This window comes from Triturus cristatus, chromosome 9, assembly GCF_964204655.1.
Source record: "Triturus cristatus chromosome 9, aTriCri1.1, whole genome shotgun sequence".
NCBI classification, from domain to species: Eukaryota; Metazoa; Chordata; class Amphibia; order Caudata; family Salamandridae; genus Triturus; species Triturus cristatus.
The window spans coordinates 23,343,008-23,364,638 of record NC_140592.1 but is presented as its reverse complement, the minus strand read 5'-3'; the positions used below and the strand labels follow the sequence as shown (position 1 = coordinate 23,364,638).

Here is a 21,631-nt window from a genome sequence, read left to right as displayed (position 1 = left end):
AGGCATTTCCAGAGTTCGGTTTTTGATGAAGATTGGTTGAATTTCCTAAGTCGGGTGTCAGTGAAAGGGCCTCCTTACCCCGAGTCCCTTTCAGCTCTATGTTCTCGGTTATGGAAAAGTTTTGGGAGTCCAACTTGGGTCTCACTGGTGTTTGTTGTCTGGGATTTGTCAGTAAAACATCCCAGTCCCCTTTGTCCATTTTATATAGTCCTTTAGATTTTCCGACTCTTGTCTGAGTACTAGTTCCATGCTGTGGGGCATTGATGACAGTAACAAACGATAATTTGGCGGTGGGGTCCAACCGGTCCTTGATTTTTTGGTAGCAATAGGTGATGTGCTTATCTCTACTATAGACAATTCCTTGTTTGTGGTGCAATTATTCCCTTTTTCCCCACTGCAACCTCTCTCTTCCTGCTGGTCTTTATGCTCTCTTCCAGCTCGTCCAGGAAGCATTGCCAGCTTCTTTGTTGGTTCTAGATTGCTTGGTGTAATTGCTTTTAGCATTCCAGCTTCTAGATGGCCCTGGGGCCCTTGTGGCAATGTTTTGGAGTTACGTTGAGCAGCTAATATCGAAGCCAATTTCCTATGTGTTCGGTGTAGTACATCATTCGACTCTGGATCGTTTTTTGTACCAGATGTCGCACTTTGGTTGTTGGTTTGAGTCTTATTCGCCCTGCTATCCGATAGTTTGAGTGGTGAAATCGGAGTTTTGAGACCTTGTGCTGCAATTGAACTTGATAAGAGGGCGTCTCCCGGGTTTTTTTGAAAACTGAAATTTTGTGTAAATCTTAGGCTGTGTCCATTTGCAGCAGTTCCGAGTTGGTCCTGTCTCCAAATTGTTGTCCCGTGTGGTGCGTCCCATGTCAGGGGAGGTAACGCCTGCTTTAATTTTAGTTTTAGGTTTGGGCTCCGCCATGCAGCCCTTGGGTGACAAGGATCCTTTTTTACGCTTATTCATTTTTGTCTGTTTGTTTTAGACGGGCACCCCCTGATCCTGCCAGATCTCATTTGTTCTTTGGCTGGTCTGCTGGTTGCCTAGTCCGCCTCTTTGGCCACTATTCGGCACTGCGCTCGCTGGGTGCCAACCCAACTTGCAGCGACAATGCACAGCGCCAGGCGAAACAGAGGGGCAAGGAGACAAGGAAAGCAGGCTGTAGGAGGTGAGTTGGTGTAAGTTGAGTAACACCATGCACCACCAGGCACCTTGCACCATTCACCGCTGTTAAACAGTACTCTCACCTCAACAACAAATGGTTAGTACCATTGAAAGCATTCTGTGGGGTCCATACAATACATGGTAGATGTTTTCAAACCCAGGATGCTTTCTGTGGGGTCAAGGCAAACCATGGCAGCTATTGTCGCTTGTAGATGTTCTCAGATTATGGTGCCTTCTGTGTGGTCAATGTAATACATGATAGTTGTTCTCACATGCAGAAAGTCTGCTGCAAAGATAACAGAATACATATTAGTGTTCTCACATGTAGCTTATGTGAGGTCAACATAATACATGATACCTGTTCTCACGTGTAGGATGCCTTCTCTGTGGTCAACGGATCACACAATAGTTGTTCTCACATGTAGGGTGTATTCTGTGTGGTCAATGCAATACATGGTAGTTGTTCTCATGTAGCTTTTCTCAGATTGGGATGCCTTCTGAATAGTCAAAGTACAATAGAATAGCTGCTCTCACATGTAAGATCCTTTCTGGTTAGTCAACATAAAACATGATAGATTTCCTCACATGTATGATGCCTTCTGTGTAGATAACATATTACTGTTCTCACATGTATCTTTCCACATACATAAGGGTGGATTACATGAGGTCAACGTAATACAGGATAACTTTTCTCACGTGTAGGATGCCTTCTGTGTGGTCAAAGTATCAAAATAACTGTTCTCACATGTACAGTGTGAGAAGCTGGCTTAATATATGGTGCACACTTTTGTAAGCAGACACCCTGCACTAATCCAGACAACCCTTATGGTGATTTCAGTGGTCTTAGACAACCTTAGAAAGCTCTCTAAGTAGTACCTGTGGCGAGCAGCCTTCAGGCTTAGTGGAGAAGGTGTGTAAAGCAGCTTGTTTTTTTACCAGAACATAATATTATCGGTACAGATTAAGTGAAAAAGAACCACACAGTGTCTTTATAAAAATATGCATTTATTATAAGACACTAACACATACAGATATCTCTAGCCATAGATATACACAATGCACAGAATACTTTTCAATAGAAACAGGCGTGTAGCACGAAATACACAGTGGTCATCAGGAGGAGACCAAACCATATACTAAAATAGTGGTATGCGAACCACGACTCAAGTCAAGGCTCTACCCAGAAGACGCAGAAGTGCCAATACAAGTCAATGGGTAAGTCTCTGTTGCAATTTTTAAGAAAATGGACCCTTCCCAGTGGACCCTGAAGAAACCCGTTGAAGACAGAAGGTTGGAGAGCCACCCCAACCGTGGATATCTTAGGAACCAGGATACCTGCACCAGGAAAGCCGGGTGCATAGGTGTGAAGTGGCATCGGAAACTGCAGTCAAACCCAATGAAGGACTTCAAAAAGATGCAGCTGCTGAAGAAGGTGAAAGTGTCCGGTGGAACCCAAAGGTGGATTCAAGATGTGAAGAACCTGCAAGCAGAGGGGACAGAGTCTATGCCACTCAGGAGTGACCAGGAGGCACAGAAGACGAATGCCCACCGATGTCGAGTGTTGCAGGAGAGCCAACGGTGACCTTGAAACTGCAGCTGTGCAGACCAGGCAACACCGTGGAAGACCAGGAGCCGTGCACGAGCAGTCCCACCTCAAATGTCGAGAGTTGAGGGGTCGGTGTCTGTCGGGATCACCAACAAATCTTTGCAACCGCAACCAACGAGGAAAGTGAGGAAGGTACAGTGTTGGGACCAGCAATGTCCAGGTGACTCACCACAAGGAGGAGTCAGGGCAGGCCCGAGCAATCAGGATAGCCTGCTGAATTCAAAGATGACCCTGAAGAGCAGCCACTGGCCGGAGGCACTGTAATCCCGAGAGGACCTCGAACAGCTCACCAAAGATGCAAGCCTACAATGGAAGTGATGCGGTGAGGACAAAGATCTTGGTCACAGGAGATGCTTGTGGTTGGGGCTACTTGGAGCCCGAAGATCTTGGGAGAGGGAATACGACAAAGCTTTGCAACAGTAAGCTGACACAGTGCATAGGGGTTCGGTTCTTGCGGCTCCGACGGGAGATACTGGCCTCAAACTTGGTAAGAGGACAGGGCAGACCTCGAGGGATGTGAAGAACCACCACCTGTGTTGCTGAGCTTTTTCGGAGTCTGTGGGAGCCCAGGATCAGCAGACCGGTCAGTTTAGTTGCTGTGCCTGCAGATGCAGGGAAGTGACTCCTTCAATTCAGGGAAGTTTCCTACAGGTATCTTGGATGCCCACAGGCCTTGGAAGGTTCCTGTATGGAGCACAGGCACAGACTTTGCAGCAGACGAGCAGGGCGACGAGATCAGGAGTCTTCCTAGTTGCATCCATGATGCCCAAAGCGAAATCAAGCAAAGTCCAGAGTGCCAGACGGTCGAAGTAGTGTCTTGAAATAGATCTTGTCTCACGACGAATCTAGGAACCCACTCACAGGTAAGCCCTTAAGTACCCTAAGGAAAGGGTTGAGACGATTCAGGGTTCCCTCCCAGGGGAGAGGTTAGACAGTTTGGAGGATACTCCCACGTCCTTTGTCCAGTTTAGCGCCAGAGTAGGAGCCAGTGGCTCCCTGAGCTGGTATGAACTGGACTATGCAAGAAGGGCACCAAATGTGCCCTTCAAGCAAACTGAGTGGCCTTGGCAAGTGCTCTCACCCGGCCCCAATAAACTAAACCCTGTCTGGAAGGTGGTCACACCTTCCTGTGACAGGATACCTATTGTTTTGCCTTCCCTTGCTCGAGCTTGCCTCACCAGCAGGAGGGCAGACTCGTGTCTCTGGTCGGCAGCAGCCATGATGTGCTGTCCGGGTCTTGAAGACTGGTGCCGGGAGGACCGAGGGCTGCCCAGAGGAGCTTTACAGTGCATGGAATCATACCTCTGATATGATTTCAACATGTTTGATATCAAAGACAGGGTTTGTTACAGCCAGTTTAGAGATGGCCATTGCTTAATGACGCATAGCTTTAATGACAGCTTGGATGATTATGAAGCTAAACAAACACTGTTGCCAACTGTACAAGTATTCAAGTGCGAAATAACCCCAGCTGCTTTAATATTAATGAATACTGTTAAATATAGTGAACTAAAACATATATTAGTCCAGATGTTCGTATAGTGCAATGGTGTGCATACATTTCTACTTTGCACCTTAGCATACACTTGTAGGCTGGCACTAGGACTGATGTATATTCTGGATGCAAGATAAGATACTCAACTATGATTTATTTAGGGTGTCAGATCACAAAATGTAGGTATTGCAGACTGAGGGAAATTACTGGCAGAGTATGTGTTATGGTGGTGTAAGTTTCCTGCAACCGTATATCAACATTTCCAAGAGGACAGAAAACCAAGTCAAGTAAGCCAAGAGTAGCAATCTAATCACTGCCATTGGTGCTAACATCATTTACATTCAGTAGAAGGGCAAAAGGAGACAAATCATACACAAATATCCCTGACCAATCAATCCTTAGAGGTGGTCCTTGTATACCCATGAGACTGGAGATATGGATGCCTGGTTTTAATGTTTTGCATACTTTCCCTGCGGTAAGCGAGTCTTTCTGGCGTCTTACTCTCTGCATGTCTGTAGAATGTTGTACTTGATCTCCTTTCTTGCCATTCCCTGCTTAGTATGTCTGCCAAATGGTTCTCCATATGAGGCAAGTAACCAAAGAAAATGACTGCTTCTCTGAAGAGACCAAAGCCGCAACTTCAGTGCCATCCCGGATAATCAGTGAGGGTGCATTCTGCCAGAAATATAGAATTGTCAGATTGTATGTTCAAATTGGAAACCCTCTGTCTGCGATAGCGATTTGTAGATTCTCTCAAGGTAAAGCAAAGGCTTAAGTTCAAACACATTGAGATGCAGGTGCACCTGCTCAGAGCACGAACTGCCCTGTACTGAAAGGTTGTTCATGTCAGCACACCAGCCCACCTGTGAAGAGTCCATCATAGTAGTCACCTGTGGGCAAGGGTCTTCACAGATACTGCTTACAACAAAATTCTAGGAGTTAACCACTATTTTGTTTTGAACCTTGCCTATTACCAACATTATATTCTCTCAAGACACTTCATCTGTGGTCTTGATTTGGCAACCACTGCTGGGGTGATCTCAGTACAAGTCACAAAGTCATCTTGTCGAACAGGTGCGTGACCTTCAACACCACGGAGAGATTATGGCATCTTGCAAACACAAGCAATGGCCAGAAATACCTGCTCCATTTCCTATGCGAGACACGCTTTCACCATTTGCAAATTCATCCTAGGCTACGAGAGGACTGATGACAGCAGGATTCTAAGGGGTACAGGACTTTTTCTTGTTACCTCTACACTTTGCTTTGCCCTGGAAACGTCCACTCAGATTCTGTCCTACCCTTACTTGCATGTGGTATTAGTAGGTCGTGTGTTCACGTTTCACAGTAACCTGAATCAATGTTGGTACCCAATGGGACATGGTGTGCATGGGTAAACAAGACTGCGGTTCCCATGCAGGGTGTATTTTTCCAGCTCAAACAAGGCTGCCTTTACTTCCACCAAGTTCAGGACCCTCTCTCCTGAAACCAGTTCTTCTTTTGTTTCATCAAGGTAGTTTGACATGCCCTGGTAAAGGACAGTAGTAGTCCTTCATTAATGTCTGTTGCCTAACAACAGGGGCTTTCTGCTGGGCTTTGTTGGAGGTCAATCTATACCCACAACTTAATGAATTTGAACAGGTCTGACCTTGGATACTCTGCTGGAAGTCCAAGGAAGCAGGACGGCAAACGGATCTGGATACAAGAGGACTTTCACAACCTCTGTAGATGTGTCCTCAAGAGGCAGAAATGGACTATCCTAAAAGATGCAAACTCAAAATAAGGCCCAGCCAACAGAGTACCCGCGAGGAGGATAACCTGAAGTACCAAGATTGTTCAGGAACCACAAGGTCACTGCCGCGAAACCGCAACGGAGCACTGAAGACCACAGACAAGAGTGGCGCAGGTTATTGAGCTGCAGAGATGCTTTAACGACTCATCAACAAATCTCTGGGCCCCACTGTTGTAATAAAGTGCCCTCTTTGTGCATGGTTGCCTCCACTTTTTGCCAAACTGCTGATGTACTTTGACTGAGTGTGCCCTGGGTTCCTGCCAAACAGGTACCCAGGGCCTATGTTCTTTCCCTAAAACTACACTGAGACAAAACACAATTAGCACTGTCTGGCCACAGGTCAGTCCCTTGTAAATGGTACCACAGATACCAAGGGTACTGTGGCCAGGGAAGGCCTCTAAGGGCTGCAGCACATATTGTGCCACCCTTAGAGGTCCTGTACCTATACACACACACTGCTATTGCAGGCTGTATGTTTTGGTGCAGAACAAAGTGAAGAATCGACATGGCACACATACCTGTGTGCCATGCCTACAACCCCCAGCCCTGGCATAGGTCAGCCACCCCTCTAGCTGGGTGCGTTATACCAGTGGTGAGTGTACAGGTGCATGTGCCCTGTACCCCTACAGTGTCTAAGCCAATTCTTAGACATTGTAAGTGCAGTAATGCCATTAAGAGTATAGGGTGCTGGGAGTTTGTTATTACCAACTCCACAGCACCTTAATGGCTTAACTGAAAACTGGGAACATTGGTGTCAAACATCTCAGCACATTAAACCCACACTGATGCCAGTGTCAGACTGAATGGCAAATGCACTCCGAGGGTATCTTAGAGATGCTCCGTGAAAACCGACCTAACTCTAGTGTCCTGGCTGAGTGGCTGCTCGCCAACTGCCACCACCAGACATGTTTCTGGACCCCTGGGTCGAGAGTCTGCTGCTCTTGGGGTCTGAAACAAAGGACATCCTGGGACAAGGTGCCAGGCCTCCTCTCCCAGGATGGGCAGGGTCCACAAAGGGGATGCTTTAAAGGATTGCTGCCTTTGTGAGCTACCCCAGCCCTTTGCTGCTTCCAGCAACTGGCTCCCACCAGTTCTGACCCCAACTGTGGGCGAGAGACTCGGCAGGAAAACCAAGTGAGGAAGGGAGGTGTACCCACCTTTGCCAACCCCACCCCTCAGGTGGTGGAGGCGAGGTGAAGCAGAATTCTCAGTCCTCGCCATCTTGCAGATGGGGAGACCAGCCACTGGAGGGTGGCATAATAGGGGATGTACCCCACCCCAAGGAAGCAACCCATTGGCCCCAACCTTTACTTACCTGTAATGCCCCTAATTTTAGTCTTTACAGGTAACCCTGAACCTTGCCCTCCTCAGACAAGCACCGACCTGAAGAAGAGAAGAAGGAGGAGGACCGATTGAAGCCATGCTGAACTAAGAAGAGGAGGATGCCCATTGACTTGGCCCCAGCCCTACCAGTCTGTCCGCACCTCAAACCTGCTCCAGCAAAATCCCAGTGTGCCCTGCAGCCAGCAGCCCTCAAGAACCCGAGGGACCTGCCCTGCCTTCCAAACCCAAGACTTTCTCTCCCATGAGCACCGGATTTGCTAACCCACAGATTCTGGCCAAAACCACAAATCAGCACCACTCTGCACACGGCCTGACTTCGAGTGCTCCAACACCACGAGGAGGTCTCCCCGGCAATCCTGACCGGAGATCTGGTGATCTCTGACCTTCCTCGAGTGTTCAAATGACACCTGCAGTCCCTTTCTTCTGGAGGATCACCCCCCCCCCCCCAACCGCAACCATGAGCTGGTAAGAAAACCCTACGCCTAAAGACACCCCTGCACCAGACGTCCCTTGGCCTAGGGTGGCCCAACCGACTGTGTCCCAGCATCCCCAGACATCCCAACTTACCTCTCCAACTGGAGGTCACCTCCAGAAGATCTTCCTCACAAGCCTGCAGTCTTTGTTGCAACCAGAGAATCCCCATTGAAATTAACAGGGCACCCGACGCCAAAACAGCACCCTGCACTCCGCCGCCCCTGCGGGTGTACTTTGGGTGCTAACCCTGATCCCCCTAAGTCTAGCCCCAGGAGCTTTGCTCCCACAACCTTGTAAAAAGAACAATTGATTGACAGAATGCAGAACAATGTCATATATTATCCCCGGTACAGAGATCTAGGCCTAAATCCATCGTTTTTTGCTCACCATGCCATTTCAGTTTTGACCCAGCTATATGCATATCAGTCTTGACCCTGCGCCCAATAGAAACAGTCCAGCCCGAACTGCCAGGCCAGGTCCTCCCTGGACTGGAAACAAGCACCCTAGGACCGGTTTCGGGCTTTCAGCCCTCATCAGCCAGGAGAGCTTGACTCCAGTGGCATGGCGAGCACGGGACCCAAGTCTGGGCATACCCATCCCACTCAATATCCCATATTAGTAAGCAGATCAGTAACAAAAAAAGTGGTATGATAGCCACCAACAAGAGAATACTATGTTGGTCCAATTTAGGGCTAACGCATGGTAATGGAGACTCTCCACACTAGCTGATGTACTTTGTGATGAAAGTATAATCCGGCATGGTTCCGGTAAAGTCTCGACCACTAGATATTAGATTACGTCAAGTTGTAAATACGCTTGCATACTGGAGCATGAACTCTACGCAATGATTAAATGACTGTCTGATAAACGTTAGCTCAGGATAATTGCTCAAGAAAGGTCACAACAGGGTTGATCGGTTGTTGCCTCCCACTGATAGTGCCCTGAAGAAGTCCTCTGTTATAGGACGAAACGCGTTGGCTGTAGTTTTTTCCGAACGAGAAATAAAGAAGAGAGCATATTACACCTTGCTTCACTGAATGAGGTTTTTCGACATGGACTTTGATTGATAGTGGAGCAGCTCTAATTTAGTCTGCTTGTTAATAGGTCTTGTATTTATTTCACAGGGTTCTCAGTTCTATACGTAGCTAGAACTGCTTCATTTGAATACCCAAATGTGAATCTCCATCTCTCCAAAGTTTGTAATATGTTACACTGTCTTTTCCTCCAAGAAGATAAATTCAATGTCCGTATTTAGTCAGCACTCCTATCACTGTCAATTTTAACAAAGACCTCTGGCTCGTTTACCTCTCTGCAGGAATACCTATTTTTAAATCTGCAATTACATGCATGGCAGTCTGATACCAAGATCATTGCATTCAGGAGAAGTAATAAAAAAAACCTCAATCTAGAAATGCCAAACTGTCATTGTCTCCTGAGAAAGCGCCGGCAGTCAAGAGCTACCTCTTCCAGTTGAGAAAAGTATACAGTCACCTTTGCTTCCCCCACCCAATCTGGCTAAAGCCTTGAGAGCTACTACCAACTTTCACCTTGACTATACTGAAACAATTCTCAATGTGTGCATTTCAGAATACATCATCAGCCTTTAGTGGCTACAGTGTTAGTTTACACTGCCGTTTTCTTTTTTTTCCCCTTAGATACATTGTTTTTCTGGTCACTCTTTGATGGATAGCGCCTGTCTATTTGAATATGTCGTAATTTTTAAATATTGACTCTTCTGCAAAAACTTTCTTGCATGTTTACTTTTTTTGTTTGTTTCTTAAGTGATCAGTATCCCGCACATGGGCGGGACTATGCAGTGCTTTTGCTATTAATAAAGACCTCTTGTAGGAGAACCAGTGATGTTCTTAAAAAGGCATACTTAACAGGTGCCCTTGGATTGCAGGGGTAAACCCTGAAACTCAGAGCCGAGCATGGTGACAAGAAAAAGCCAGGGTTGAGCAGGTGGCTGGCAATAGCTGCTGCATCCCCTACAGTGAGAATGTAAGGACTTGACATGGCGTGGCACTCCGCAATCTAAAACCTGGACCTTCTTCAGGTGGAGCATTATATTCTTCCTCTCATCCTACTGTTACAAGAGCTAAACTGAGCTTGGGATTTGGCTATACACAAGCTTTTAGCCATACCCTCTAACATAAATGAGATGCTTTAAGTAGGAGTTAAAACACTTGGAAGTCATAGACCCACTCTTGATAGGGTGGGAAGAATTATTTTTGGCAGGCCGAAAGAATCACTTGAGCATTGGTATGGAGTTGTTTGCTCTGATCTGCTGAGTTTCGATAAAAGAGTAGGAATATGCTACTTACCAGTATGCATCTGTTCTTGGCATGTAGAGCTGCAGATCTACATACTTTTGCATAGATCGCCATCTGGTGTTGGGCCCGGATGTTTGCAGTTTGTTTTTCCTCTTGGAAAGTCTTTGGAAGTCACGAGGTCGGTGACTCCTCCCTTGGTTCGTATTGCGCATGGGCTTCGGCTCCATCCTCAGATTGTTTTTTGCCAACAGGGAAAGATGGAGCGTAGTAATAACAGTGAAGAAACCCATGTGTGTTGTATCTAAATAAGATAGACTGGAACAGATACAGGTAGCCGGGGAGGCGGGTGGGCGTGTGTAGGAGAGTAGGGTCTGCTATCCTATGGTCACCCCAAATTTTTGCTTTTTGCTTCACTGGTTTTTGACATATTGAGGCTGTGGGCCTGCCAATCAGACCCCCAGCCTGCTGTTCTCTCTACTAAATTAAAACTATGCACCCTAGGTGCATAACCAATTGGAAGTGGATCACCCTGTCAGCCCCTGTACCAGTGTACACTAGGTACCCAGGGCATTGGTGTACCCAAGGCCTGCCAGGGGCTGAAGCATGTATTATGCCACCCCAGGCTTGGCCTAACAATTTGACACAACTGGCTGATCACTCAGCTGGGGTAAGTTGGTGTAATCACCTCTTACTTAGGTGTAGTATACCTATACCTAACCTTAAATGGGACACCTGGTAACCTATAAGTCACTCCTATGGCAGGCCTTAACAATCCTGAAGGCAGAGTGCTTGGTTCCATGTGAGATGGTGCTCTGGCATGAGCTGAGCCTGTCTGCAGTGGTCGGAACAACTTCCTTCTACTGTTTCCAGATATCGTCATACCATATACTCTTAAGTGCATTATGAACCTCGCGGTTAAATGCTATCTTTGGTTTGGCTTTATCAAAACATGTCGAGTAAGGTGTCATACGAATTGGAATACTAACCCCTCGCCAATTCTGGCGACGGGGTTAGCATTCCACCCTTCTAGAGGGACACGACATGTACAGTACCTGAAACCCGGGTAAAATCAGACATAGCCTCAGCTCCACAAAATGGATGCTGCCACCACAGACACAAGTCTGCCCTCCTGCTGCTGGGAGTCCTTCCAGCTTGGGAGGTGTGGACAAAGGGTTTCCTGCCAGGGGAGGTGCATGCACCACCCCAGACAGGATTTTGTGTATTGGTCAGGTAGGGCTTGAAAGAAACCAGACATGCCTGTGGCTCACAAGGAGCCTCGGTGCATATGCCAGTTCAAACCGGTCCTGGGGCACACCAGTCCCGGGCCTGGGGCGAGCTGGACAAAGGATTGGGGGTGTAACCACCCCCCTTCCTGGTCCCACCCATAGGGAGGGACCTAGCAAGTAGTCCGGCCCCTAGAATCCGCTTAAAGGTAGGAGCTGTGTCCTAAGACTTCAGACATCCTGGAATCAACTTGAAACTAAGAAGAAGACGGGAACTTCGACATTCTGCTGCACAGAAGACTGAAGGAAATCTCCCCTGTGGTCAGGGAGTGACCACCTTGCTAACGCAAGCACCATCCAGCGAATCAACGTCTGCTTTGCCGCCGCCTCCCGCCGGAGCCCGAGCCCAGAGACTGACAAGACCTGGACCTCCAGACCTCTCACCGCCCGATCCACAGTCCCTGAAAAGAGGAGACCCGTGGAGGCACCGAGACACGTGGAGCCAGCCATCTTGAAACGACCACGACAAGCTGACAAGTGCAACAACCGAGACTCCCTCCAAGTTGTGCTTTGGGATCTGAGAAGCCCAACCCTCGAGCAGCATCTGCACCAAAGGTGAGCCCTCCAGCATCTCCACGATCTGCGTGGGGCCCTTCTGCATTTTGCCACTCGACGCGCCTAACCGGTTGCTGGCCCGCTGGCTAGTAGCCATCTTGGCGATGAACTTTACGAAATACACCGCTGGTCTGGTTGCTCCAGACTGGCCCTTGCTCCCCTCCAAAGGAGCAGTCCCTCTGACCTTGCTGGGCAGAGCCATCAGCTTATTTAATCTCCTACAACAATTGCTTTTGCCAAGGCTTGTTTGCTTCGATCAAGTCGCCGACACCGCCGACAGCGAGAGCCTGCGTGGGACAGCTCGTGAACCGACTCCTGGACGTCGTCGACCTCCAGGGACCACGTGGCTGCAGAGACAAGCTACACCTTTCTTCCTGTTTGCACCCGACATTGCCTGGTACCCACCTGGTGCCACGCTGGTCACTGGCTAGTGACTGTGAACACTGTCCCCTCTGCTTACAGGTCTTCAACATCTCCGATCCACTCTTGGATCCACCGCATCTCTCCCGGACCGACCGCCTGCAGCATCTTTGTCTTCAGGCTCCACGGAACAGATAGAAGAAACCCGACGCACTTCGAGGCCTATGCACCCGCTTCCTGTGGGTGAGGTAAAGCTGGCACTCCTGTGCCCAAGTGTAGTATTACATCTCTAGTGCCTGTGTTCCAAATCTTGAGTTCCTAGTCCATCCGGAAGATCCTCTTGGCAGTAACTTTGTACTTTTTACGCACCCATTGAAACCTATGGGAGCACGCGTGTGACTATTTGCTCTGCACACGCCACCCGTGGACCTCCTGGTCACTAACTGAAGTTAGCTCCTTGTAGGCCCAGCGATTCTAGAGGCCCTAGGCCTTTTCCCCTTTCTGTTCGTGGTACTTATACCACTATTTTAGTATATGGTTTGAGCGGCCACCAGGGCCTATCCATAGAAAGTGCAACTTCTGTGTATTCTACTGTAATCTTGTTTGACGATTTGTGCTCCTGTGCTCATAAAGAGACTAGGGGTTACTTTGAGAAATAAATACATATATATTTTGAATATATATCTGTGTGGTGTCCTTTCATTGGTATAAAAGGGGGTTGCATTTGGTAAAACAGCTGGATTAACACGCTTCACGAGTTTAGCCTCAAAGACTGCTTAGCCTACGCTACCACTAGGGCAGCTAGTCCGAAAAGGTTGACTTACAACCACACCATAAGGGTTGCTTGGCATAGTACAAGGTGATCACTTTAACTAGTGAGCATCATATACCAGGCCAACTTCTCACATTGGTGAGCAGCGGTTGGATTTGAGCTTGCTGTGTTTTACCATTGTAATCTCTTGGTTACCAATTGAAAGATCACATAGGTACATGTAGGTACATATAAAACAAGATTAGATATACATAAGTTCTTCTGAACTTAGTTGTTGTAGAGCAAAGGGAGTAGCACACCCTGACTACAACTACTAGATAGGTTTAGTAGGTAAACCCAAGTGTAGGTAGATTGCAACACATCCACCCACACTTAAGAGCAATGGCTGGGGCAGAGGGGTCCACTGTACCCATCTCTGTTGAGAGTGACCCCCAGAGGGCACCATCCATCTTTGCTACCCTTAACCAGAATGAGCTCAGGCATTTGGCAACTCTTAGAGGCCTTAAACAGCCCAAGAATCCTACCTCTGCTGAGCTCAGAGAACTCTTGCAAAATGATGAAAATCAGAGAGAGCTCAAGAAAGCTTCCCAGTTAGCCCCCTTAGGGTCAGGAACAGGAGCCCCCCCTGCTGAAGATGCTACAGAAGTACCCCTTTCCAATAGCCATCCCTTAGATGAGAACCATACTACAGAGGAGGAAAGTGGAGAGGATACAGAGAGTAGTGATGATGAAGGGAGAACTAGCCCAGTGCCAAGTGTTATACTTGGCCCAGCTAAACTAAGGCTATTGGGGACTGACAGTGGGTTTACCCCATTGGATCTCCCCAGTGGACTTAACACAGGGCTTGGGAGGCAAAGGAATCGCTCAGGTGAATCCAATGCTTCTCATGGCTCTAGAGGCTCTCAAGGTCACTCCAGGAAAAGGATAACCACCCCTCAGAGGAGGGAACATGAGGCCAGAATGCAGGAAGCCCAGCTGAGGATCAGGAAGCAGGAGCTAGAAGTAGCCCTGATGGAAGAGAAACTGAGTAAGGCTAGGCAACCTAGAGAGAGTGGGTCTATATCCACTGGTGGCAGCATTGTCCCTAAGGACAAAGATAGGGTCTTTGATAATAGGAACCTGTCTAAGGTTGTGCCCCCCTACAAAAGTGGGGATGACATCCACAAATGGATAACTGCTCTTGAGGGAGCCTGCAAAGTACAGCAGGTTCCTGAAGACCAGTGGGCAGCAATCCTCTGGCTCTCCTTTGAAGGAAGAGGCAGAGACAGACTCCTCACTGTTAGAGAAGAGGATGTCAGAAACTACAGAGTCCTGAAGAGTGTTCTGGTTGATGGGTTAGACTTAACCACTGAACAGTACAGGTTAATGTTCAGAGACACCCAAAAGACACAGACTCAGGACTGGTCTGAATATGTTGAATGTGCCACTAAGGCTTTGGAGGGTTGGTTGCTGGGAAGTAAGGTATCTGATTTTACAGGATTGTATAATTTGATGATGAGAGAACAGATTTTAAATAACTGTCAAAACCAGCAACTGCATCAACACTTGGTTGACTCTGATCTGACCTCTCCCCAAGAATTGGGAAAGAAGGCAGACAAATGGGTCAGAACCAGGGTTAAGCAAAAGAACCAGAACCAGGGCCAAGGGGGTGATCAGAAGAAAACAGACCAAAAGGGTGGAGATCAGAAACCTAAAGACCAGAAGTCTTCAACAGGGCCCCAAACTACTGCTAAGGAGGGTGGGTCCCAACAGTCCAAAAAGAAGAAAGAAGGTCAGAAGAAACCCTGGTGCAATCATTGCAAAAATACAACTCACTGGACTAGTGATTGCAAAAAGGGTGGAGCCCCCAACACTGTTGCCCCTAAGGCACCTGCTCCCAGTACTACTGTTAGCAGTGTTAGTCCCCAGACAAAGGGTGTAGTGGGAATCACTATGGGAACTGAAGGAGATTCTGACTTAGACAGAACCCTGACACAGGCAGTCTTGATCTGTGATGGGGACATTGATTTGTCCCTGACTGTGAGCCCCAGTAACCTGGGCAAGTACAGACAGACTCCTTTAATTAATGAAAAAGTGGCTCAAGCCTACAGGGACACATGTGCCAGTGTCACTATGGTGACACCAGGCTTTGTGGACCCTGGACAGTACATACCAGGTGAGAATTACCTGGTGACCAATGCCAGCAATGCCACTACTTCACATAGTGTGGCAGTTGTTAACTTCTCATGGGGAGGGGTAACTGGCCTCAAAAGGGTTGTGGTTAGTGCAGACCTCCCAGTAGAATGTTTGTTGGGCAATGACCTAGAGAGTTCTCTATGGTCAGAAGTGGATTACAGAGGACTCAATGCTGTCACCAGGACAGATGCACACCCTATTCCAAGGGCAGATGAGCTCATAGACAAACTAGCTTCTGCAAAGTTTTTGAGCACATTTGACTTGACAGCTGGCTATTGGCAAATCAGATTAGCTGAGGAGTCTAAGGCCAAAACAGCATTCTCAACCCCAGGTGGGCACTACCAGTTTGTGGTGATGCCCTTTGGTCTGAAGAATGCACCTGCCACCTTCCAAAGGCTGGTGAACCAAGTCCTTACTGGGTTGGATGACTTTTGCGCAGCATATCTTGATGACATTGATGTCTTTAGCTCCACCTGGGAGGATCACCTGATCCACCTGAAGAAGGCTCTTGAGGCTCTGCAAAGGGCAGGCCTCACTATCAAGGCTACTAAGTGCCAGATAGGGCAGAGTAAGGTTGTATATTTGGGCCACCTTGTAGGTGGAGGCCAAGTTCAACCATTGGAGAGTAAGATACAATCCATCAAGGATTGGTCCCCTCCAACCACCCAGACTCAAGTTCGAGCTTTCTTGGGCTTGATTGGGTACTACAGGAAGTTTGTTAAGAACTATGGGTCCATTGTGACTCCTTGTTAGACCTGTCAGCCCTTTGGGTGGTCCCTCCCCATCATTATTTATTTTGTCCCACTTTTGCCTCAAACCCTGTTTGAATTTTTTCCTTTTTGGGAACCACCAGACTTTTTAGTGTTGCTGCAGATTCAGGGAGCCATTTTATCTACCCCTGGAACTTCTGTCTGAGGGCCTGGTGCACAAAATGGTGGCCACCTGTGACATCACCAGCACCCACTGGAACCTACTAGAACCTTCTGCAACATTCTGGAGCCCTGTGACAGTTGGAGGCGGTTTAGAATGTTGGGAAGCTAAGACAGAGAGTTGGCAGTTGGAGCTGGCAGTTGGCACCTGACTGGTGAAGAGTGAGCAGCAGAAACCTGAAGGAGGAAGGAGTGAGGCAGCAGGGGTGGAAACTTGTGCCTGGAGTGGGGTCCATAAACCCACCCTTGATACTAGTCCCTACTGACTGAGCCCAGCCTGGAGCCCTGTGTGGGAAGAAGCAAGAAAAACCATCTTAAGGACCTGGACAGCAGGAACAGGCCTTAGAATCCAAGAACAGCAAGATCCTGACCTGGATACTGGTTTCCCTGGAGTCCGACGTCGAGAAGCCTGAGACCTGGAGCCCGAGGTGGAGAAGCGGCGCTGACTGGAAAAGCAGACGTCGTACCCGGAGCCGCCAGAGGTCGAGAGAGGGCGCCGACGGAGGTCGTGAGGAGTACCAGAGGTCGAGGAGGAAGTCACCCGAGGTCGAGTGAGCGGCGTCGACGGGGGAGTGAAGTCCGCCCTCCGGAGTCGCCGGAGACCGAGGTGAAGCGTGCCGGAGGTCGGGAGTGGAGATCGCACTCCGGAGTTGCCGGAGCCTGAAGGGAATCGTGCCGGAGGTCGGGAGTGGAGGTCGCACTCCGGAGTCGCCGGAAACCTGAGGAGAGGAGCACCGGAGGTCGGGAGTGAGGATCGCACTCCGGAGCCGCCGGAAGTCGACATCGAGCCAAGGCCGGCCGACGTCATCGAAACTGAGGTCGCCATCGGACCGGAGCCGCCCGAAGTCGACATCGAGCCAAGACTGCCCGACGCCATCGAATCGGAGGTCGAGATCGGAGCCGAGGCCGCCGACATCGAACCGGAACCGCCTACCGGCGTCGTCAAGAACTGACATTGTGCCGAGGCCGCCGACATCGAACCGGAACCGCCTCACGGCGTCGACACGACTCCAGCGGCGTCGGAGCTTCAGAAAAAGGGCAGTAAGTGGAATAGAGGGCGCCAAAGGCCCTGTGGAATCCTAAGAGACTACTCTAGGGGTTAGAGAGGTGCTGGAACCAGCTGGACTGTGCCAGGGGTGAGCTGAGACTAATTCAGAGGGGTTGTGTAGGGTGAGAGAGCCAGGTCTCTAGTAGTCCCCCCTTGATCTACCTCAGTTTAGGCCTCAGCCTTGTCCAAGCCAGGGAGTAGACACCCTCAAGCCTTCCACATCCCCACAAGCTGTGCCTGGGCCAAATCAGCCCATAGTAATCTCAAATGTGATCTGATTATATGAGTGTCACTGTCAGCTTTTAATTATTTATTGAGGGCACTGTATTTATTGTATTTAACCTATTTATTGCTTCACTGTATTAATTGTTCCACAGTATTTATTGTTGCACAATATTTATTGGTTTACAGTATTTATTGCCTCAGAATATTTAATTGCCTGTATGTTTTGCACTTATATTTATGCCTTCCTTATTTATGATCACCCCTATTTATTGAATCATTAAGCCAGTATTTATTTGACCTGCACTATTTAAGAAAAGCCTTGTATATTGTGATTGTGTTATTTATTTATTTATTCAGCAACTAAGAGAAAAAGCAGATAAAGAAAGATATTTTCATAATTTTTACGGTGTAGAGTCGTTTTTGGAACGGATGCACGCATGGTTATTGTATGGGTATGTCGTATGCTTAGCACGGTGCCTGATTCCTGACCACTCGAGCCAAGCTACCACAGTGTATGTCTGGGAGAACACTACCACCCTTCCGGTGTGGGAGTGGAGTATTTCCAACATTAATTGGTGTTCAGTGGTGGGATAGAGCTGTGCCTACGTATACTCAATAATAACTGTGGGTAGTCCATAGGCCTACACCGGGAGTTTTCTCAAAGCGGCCTTCCTAATTGTGAGTTTTTGTTTTTCCAAATTTACTATGGTGGTGGGAGGAGGTATTATATAAAGGTACCCCCCTGCATTGTTACTGCAAATAACTGTCCTCTGACCTGAGTGGGCAAGATGGAGTTTGTACTGGAGAATTTAGAAACGTACACTGTGGCCCAACTCAGGGAGTTTTGTCAGCGGGAGGGTTGTATTGTCCCCCAGGAGCAAAGAAGGGTGCACTCCAAACCAGCTTAAGGGCTTGGGGGGGAGGCACGCCGAGAAAGCAAGGCTGAGGAGGAGGACAGGGATAGAGAGCCCGACAGTGAGGGAACTGATTTGTACCAACCTGAGGTGGGGAACCTGTCAGCGGGGCCCAGGACACTTTCCAGGAAGGGCAGCAGTGCCTCTAGCGGTGGCTTGTCTGAAGTGGAGTTAACAGACCGGAGGGAGAAAAGACAGCTCACATGGGACTTAGCAAGGCTGGAGAAAGAGAAGGAGGAACAGAGGATGGCTCATGAGATAAGGCTGAAAGAGATAGATCTTCAGATCCTGAGAATCGGGGCACACCCTGTACCTAACGGTGGCAGCGAAGAACGAGAGTACCCCAGGGAACCCAAACCCTACCTGCCAAAGGACATAGTAGCTAGCTATGGGGTGGGTGACGATATCGCCAAGTGGCTAGCGGCCTATGAGGTCTCGTTAAGGGCCCATGGGGTTCCAGAGAAGTACTGGGGAGGGGGATTGTACAAGTACATGCCTCCAGCTGGTAGGGATGCATTATTGGCCCTCGAGGAGGATGAGCAGACCCACTACCCCACCATGAAACTGGCGCTCATAAGAAAGTTTGGACTAACACCCGAAAAGTACAGACAGAAGTTCAGGGGTAGTCACAAACTGGGCACACAGAATTGGGTGGACTTCCTGGACTATGCAAAGAAGGCACTAGAGGGTTGGATTCAGGGCAGTGAAGTGAGGAACTACGAGGGGTTGTTAGATCTAGTACTGAAGGAACACCTGCTCGAGAAATGTTTCCCTGAGCTGCGTCAACACCTGGTGGATAGCAAGCTGACCAGTCCCCGGAAGCTTGCTGAGGAGGCGGACATTTGGGCTAGTACCCGGGTGTCCACAAGGGGGACTGGAGGGGATACTCAAAAGGCCGGACAGGGCGCCCCTCAGAAGAAAGAGGGAGGGGAAAAGAAAAAGGAGTTCTCCAAAGGCCCCCAAAATAACTTCCAAGGGAAGGGAACAGGATTCACCCCTAGGGCTAACCCACCCAGAAACCCTAATCCTGGCCAGAGTCAGCAGCCAAGGGTTGTCCATTGCTACGAGTGCGGTGGCGTTGGACACTATAAAGGAGATCCGAAGTGCCTGAAACGACCACCCCCTCCCATTGGAGGAAAGACCCCCGGAGTAGCTAGTGTAGTGCTCGGGGAGGAGATGCCCTTAACTAAGGGAAGGGAGTGGGCGGGTGTCACTTTAGTATCCCTGGGAGAACGGGAGATGGTTCCTAAGATCCAGGTGCCCGCAAATACCGTAAAGTATGGGCAATGGGTCACCATCAACGGCCAAAGAGGGGAGGCTCTGAGAGACACAGGAGCCAGTATGACTATGGTACGTAGTCAACTGGTGTCTCCAGAGCAGGTAATTCCCGATGTACTCCACCCAGCCACGATGGCTGACGGCAGAACAGACCACTATCCAGTGGCCGAGGTTCCCTTTGAATGGGGGGGGGGGTTGCAGATTCACTTCGAGTTGCCGTAAGCCCTGCCGTGCCAGTCGATTGTCTGCTGGGGAATGACATGGAGCACAACGCTTGGAAGGAGGTGGAATACCGGACTCACACTGAGATGCTGGGTACACCTGATTGGGCCTGTGTGAGCACAAGGTCCGCGACTACCCGGAGAGGGAGTTCGTTTCGGCTGGAGCCTGGAACAAAGGCCCAGCCAGCTGCCAGTCAAGGGAAGAACCGAGGACAGGAGGAGCCTGCCTCGGCGTCCACACCCCGTAGGACGGATAGGCCACCGGAGGTGGTGGACCAGGAGTATGCGGTGGGGGATGTTAACAAACTGGAGGACCTACCCATCCCGGCCGAGTGGCACGTGGAGGGAGGCCCGTCCAGGGAGGAATTCTGCCAGGGCCAGAGGGAGTGCCCTACCCTTGAGGGGCTGAGGCGACAGGCCGAAGCCCAGGCAGCAGGGAACGTTGAAGGGAACTACAGTGTTTACTGGGAGGATGGCCTCCTCTACAGTGAACCCAAGGCACCCCTACATGGATCGTCACGAGCCTTGGTAGTCCCTCAACGTTATCGAGCCTTCCTTCTGGAGTTGGCTCACGAGATACCATTGGCAGGACACCTGGGGCAAGACAAGACCTTCGCCTGTCTTGTCCCACACTTTTATTGGCCTCAGATGAAAGTGTCGTCCGATACCTACTGCCGGACATGTGTGTCTTGCCAAGCCAGTGGGAAAACAGGGGTGAAGCTGAAAGCTCCCCTGGAACCACTTCCTGTCGTTAGCACCCCCTTTGAAAGGGTGGGCATCGACATTGTGGGTCCGTTAGATCCGCCAACGTCAGCTGGTCACAGGTTTATCCTGGTTCTGGTGGATCATGCCACACGGTACCCAGAGGCAATACCTCTGAGGACCATAACAGCACCTGTTGTGGCTAGGGCCCTGATGGGAATCTTTACCCGAGTGGGTTTTCCCAAGGAAGTTGTGTCCGACAGGGGGACCAACTTCATGTCAGCGTACATGCGGGCGATGTGGAAGGAGTGTGGAGTGACATACCGGTTCACCACTCCTTACCACCCCCAGATCAATGGTCTGGTGGAGAGGTTTAACAAAACCTTGAAAGGCATGATCAGAAGTCTGCCTGAAAGCCTGCGGAGGAAATGGGACGTCCTCCTACTCTGTCTACTCTTTTCCTACAGGGAAGTGCCACAGAAGGGAGTGGGCTTCAGCCCCTTCGAGCTTCTGTATGGGCACCCTGTACGTGGACCTCTCAACCTGGTGAGAGACGGATGGGAAAGAACTCCCAGAAAGCTTCCCCAGGACGTGGTGAGCTACATGCTGGCCTTCCGGAGCCAAATGGCTAAGTTGTGGAAGCAAGCTTCTGACAACTTGGAAGCCAGCCAAGCAGTGATGAAGGCGTGGTATGACCACAATGCTCACCTGGTGGAGTTGGAGCCTGGCCAGAAGGTGTGGGTGATCGAACCAGGAGAGCTTAGTGCCCTCCAGGATCGCTGGTCAGGACCCTTTGAGGTGTTGGAGAAGAAGGGCAAGGCTACCTACTTGGTGGACCTTAAAACCCCTCGTCAGCCCCTGCGGGTGCTGCATGCCAACCGCCTCAAACCCCACCACGAGAGGCCCGAAGTCATCTTGATGATGGTGACTGACGGAGGAGAGGACGTGGAAAGCGAGCCTCTCCCTGATTTGTTTGCGTCTCAAGAAAAGGATGGGTCGGTGGAGGGAGTGATTCTCTCCCCATCTCTA

General features: G+C 49.5%; 1 protein-coding gene across 2 annotated transcripts in view; it reads right to left on the bottom strand.

Annotated features, from left to right (window-relative positions):
- BRPF1 (bromodomain and PHD finger containing 1) overlaps positions 1–21,631 on the bottom strand; it is a 282,053-nt gene that overhangs the window by 134,918 nt on the left and 125,504 nt on the right. The gene's annotated exons all lie outside the window — the stretch shown is intronic.